The 4,500-nt window shown below is 41.9% G+C and overlaps 1 non-coding gene across 1 annotated transcript; it reads left to right on the top strand.

Moving 5' to 3' along the window:
* Positions 1 to 542: 542 nt before the first annotated feature.
* Positions 543 to 668, top strand: LOC136150996 (small nucleolar RNA SNORD22). Its single transcript, XR_010659982.1, has one exon. It is a non-coding gene; the product is annotated as a small nucleolar RNA SNORD22 (small nucleolar RNA).
* The last annotated feature ends 3,832 nt before the right edge of the window (positions 669 to 4,500 follow it).

Genomic DNA, 4,500 nt, shown 5'->3' with positions numbered 1-4,500 from the left:
ATCCAAAGATTATTTCTTAAGTCAATGATTTTACACATTTTTCCAAGTTTTTTTCTTTATTGCTCCTTTTTAAAAAGCAGTGTGTTTTTATATACTTGTAGACTCCTGAAATTTGCAGAGAATAGACTTCTTAAGAAGTTAACTTCTGGTATCTGAATTATCCTGGTTTTTTCCAAGGCCAATTATTCTGTTTATTTACTTTGGTTTTCCTTTTTCATGCTATAGATTTCCTTTGAACATCTGGAGACCCTTGGTGATTAAATCATGTTAGATAAAGGACTTTGTTGTTTAGTATGAATGACTGGAAAGGGTTTTCTCAGAGATTGGTAAATCCATTTTCTTACTGGATCCTTCCTTTGATTAGGTATGTTTTGTCCTCACTCAGTTGTAGATTTTTCCAAAGTTCCACTTTCCCTCCATACTGCCTGATAAAAATACTTTTAACAAATCTAACAAACAAATTTTGTTGGAAATATTTCCAAGAACTATTTTATGAACTAATATTTGAACACTGGAAGGCAAATTAAAAACAATAAATATTTTCCCAGTGAAAAAGCATTCACACATCTTACCTCTTGTTCCAGTTCCAGAGATTATAAAGGTGAACCCACTGGGGCTGGCTTGGGGAGAAGACGGAATCTCGTTCCAGAAGGAACTGTCTGAGGGGTCCTAAGAATTTCTAAATGTGGGAAAGAAGGAAAGAAATCACTGGTTGCAAAAAAAATTTTTAAATACAACCAACAAATACAATTTAAAATTTTCATCAGAATTCACACCATTCATCCTCTAATAAGCTATATTTGGCTTCTCTATGTTTAGATTTCAGTGATACCTTCCAAAGTGAAGACCTATTTTCTACACAAACCAAAATACAAACAAAAAATAACTCCTCAAGTGACAATGTGATCAGTGCTGTTTATTAGGGTCTTAATAACTTCCTTAATTAGGTCACTACACTCAATATTTCCTCTATCTTATCTCCCTCTACAGGAGGGAATACTCCCTCTTTTAAAGCTTCTGCTCCTGCAACAAGTCCAATATTTAGCTTTATGTATTATGTCTACATTGAGAAACTGGGCTAACCTTAGTCTTGTGTTGAAGGACCCAGTCTCTCTCACAGATTTGCATTTGTGTGTGTGATACTTTACTTTCTTACAAAAATATTAAACACAGAATACCCCAAAAGGCACAGCTTCAGTCTAACTTCGAAACCATGAAAATAACACAAATGTGAAGGCTAGGCTTGGAAATAAAGGAGAGGCTTGGGAGGAACAGAAGTGAAGACTGCACAGAAGAAGGCACCGACCAAGGGGCGCTTCTACATCTGACCACATGCAGTAAGGTACCCCTTACCTCCCGGCACTGATGAAGGCTCTTTGCATAAACAATAACAGCCAGTAAGGGAGACAGGAACGGCTCACGCCCTGTCCATTCAGAGCATCACCATAAGCTCAGCAGCGTGAGAGCATGCGCACACACACACGGGTGCGCATGCAGAACTCATGTAGAGAAGATGCTGTCTATCTAGAGATTCAGTTTTATTGACGCTCCATCCCAACAGTTCAGAGGTCTCCCCTTCCTCTGAGAATCCCCAAGGAAGTTGGCAGAGAAAAGCCCATTAGTGGGGCCTCAGCCAATGACCAGGAAGGGTCAAGTAAGCCAGGCTTCCAATGAACCAGACTGTAAATCAGAATGGACCCCAAATCCTACTGACTTAGGAATCACACTTGTCCAAGGAAAACACTTGCAGATGAGAGAAATCTACAGTTAGATTTCTCTCTCTTTCATCTTTTCCCCAAATTACCAATGAAAGAAATGTAGAAAGTCTTATATGAAGAGTTGTTAAAGTGGAAGGGATGAATTCATGTGAGCTAACAAAACCTTTCTTCTTTTCCTCAATGTTTAGGCCCTGCATACTGGAGTTTCAGAGATAAGCTTTCAAATCCAAAGAGAAGAAAAGAGCATTAATACAAAGCCCAACTCAGAGAGTCCCACTGTTTGGGGGTGCTTTAACACCTTCAGATTACTAAGGAATCATTTGTTGATGGCTTTCAACTTTGGAAACTTAAGCTGGTAAATCCTCTTCTTCACTCTGTCTTTTTTGACTGTACCACCATTTTCATGATCATCATATAAAAATAACAACAAAACAACTTTCATTTATAAAGGTTAAATACTTGTTAAGAACTGTGCTAGGTTTGCAAAGTTTATCTCATTAAATCTTTATTAACAACCCCATGAAAAGCATCATGTCTACTTTTTAGCAGCTTCTTAATTTTTTTGGCTGTGCTGGATCTTCATTGCTGCGGGCAAGCTCCTCTAACTGTGGCAAGCTGGGGCTGCTCTCCAGATGTGGTGCACCGGCTTCTCATCACAATGGCTGCTTCTGCCGTGGAGCACAAGCTCTAGGGCGTCTCAGTAGTTGTGACTCAGGGGCTTCGTGGCCCTGCAGCACGTGGAGTCTTCCTGGATCAGAGGTCGAACCCGTGTCCCCTGCACTGGCAGGCGGATCCTTAACCACTGGACCACCAAGGAAGTCCCACTGTGTCTACTTTTGAAGGGAAGTCGCTGAAGGTAGGGGAGATTAAACAGCTTGTCCCAGCTCACCAGCGAGCACATGCACGGCCAGGATGAGGGCCCCCTGGTTCTGTGTGCAAGCATACCTCTCATCCTTCCATAATTGAGCCCCACCAAGAAAGGTCATTTATTCAAATATGCTCTAGCTTCAGAATTGTAGAGCTTGAGAAGCGCTCAGAGACAGCATTAAGGTCTTCATTTATAGATGAGGAAATGGGAGCCCAGCAAGATGAACGACTGATCAGGATGGCAGCAACAGCCACACACAGCTCAGGGCTCCTGACTCCTGGGATAGCATCTTTTCCAATATACCATCTTGCTAATGGGAACATACTTAATTACATGAGATGACCACATATAAGTCTATTAGGAGCTTTTAAGATTTAGGGGAAAAAAAACTTTTATGTTTAGATATGCTCAGTCCTCAATATGGAAAAGTGAGTGTTTTTCCTTTCACTCAGAACAGAAAATTTTGAATACTTTGACTAGAATTAATCAACGTCTGGCAAGGTTCCAAACTGAGTTATTTTTCATGTACTAAATATAGTTCAATTTAAAATTCATGATGCAGTCCAACAAACAGTTTCTATCTGGATTGTTCTGGTGTTTCTATTTGTTGCTTGCTTCAATAATTACCTTACTTTATCTCCCTGAAAGTGGTAACTGAAGTGGCTCCCTTGAGATTCTTCATCTTCTCAGGAAGATGAATTCAAAAGCAATCCTGGAAACCCAGATCAATCAACATTTTCAGCACGATTTCCCTCAGGTGTTTTTCCTCTTATTTTTATTCCAACACATTTAAAATGTATTCAGTGTCTCTTTCCCAAAATGCTCATGGGTCCTGTTGTGGCAATCAGCAACGCCAGCTTGTTGAAAGGCTTAGAAAGGCTGTTCATGGCCCAACACTCTTGCAGATCTACATTTCAAGGGGTCTATAAAGAGGACGTGTTCACTCAGATCTCATCCTCGGTTTGATTATTATATGCATTATTATATTGTCATCTATCTTTGGGACAAAGGTGTTAGAAAAAACAAACCTCTCCTCTTGAGGTGTGTTTTCTCTAAGTAACTTTGTGTTCTATGGCTGTTTTAAAAAATGAGAAAATGGAAGGAAGGGATGAGAGTGAAGTTGTTTTATGTGAAGGAACAGGAAGAGGGAGATGAAGTCACACAGGCAGGAGGGTCTGGACAGAGGCCCTCGGGGGCCACCAGACTGAGACCTTGACGTGCTGAACTGTGGGGAATCGCTGAAGCTGGGTGGGCAGGGAGGCAGCGTGCGCCCAGAAGGAAGTGGGGTCAGGCGGAGACCTGGCCGGAGAGGAGAAGACACGAGGCACAGCGGTGGCTGCTCTCGGCAGCCCAGCTCACGGTGAGCACCGGTTTAAAAAAAAGCAGCGTCTCAGTGATAGTCAGGTGTGCAAAGACTATAAGGCAAAGGGCAGATGCATTATTATAGAGACTTAACGTTAAAAAAAAAAAATACTTACTTGGCTGTGCCAGGTCTTAGTTGTGGCATTTGGGATCTTTCAGTTGCTGCAACTGGGGTCTAGTTCCCTAATCAGAGATCAAGCCCAGGCCCCTTGCAGTGGGAGTGTGAAACCCTAGTGACTGGGCCTCCAGGAACGTCGTAAGATGCAGCATTGAACGGAGGCAGTCGGCATCTCTAGCACCAAATCAGAAGCTGCCGAGTAATAAGCATGTGCCGTGTCTCCAGTGGGACTGATTCATGCGTACGTGTCTTTGAGAATTGCAGCCCTCCCTTTGTATAGACAAATGGAGGTGGGGGAGGCACAGGACTAGAGTTTTCTGCAATTATCATTTAGGAACAGAGAGTGAGCAGCAACGCTTGGCCCCTTGTTCTAGTTTTGTACATGGGTCGGCATTTGAAGTTCATCAGTTTAATCAAGTGAAGGAAAAGGTTGG

The sequence above is a fragment of the Muntiacus reevesi genome, chromosome 19 (genome assembly GCF_963930625.1).
Source record: "Muntiacus reevesi chromosome 19, mMunRee1.1, whole genome shotgun sequence".
Classification (NCBI taxonomy): Eukaryota; Metazoa; Chordata; class Mammalia; order Artiodactyla; family Cervidae; genus Muntiacus; species Muntiacus reevesi.
This window is presented reverse-complemented; position numbering and strand designations above follow the sequence as displayed.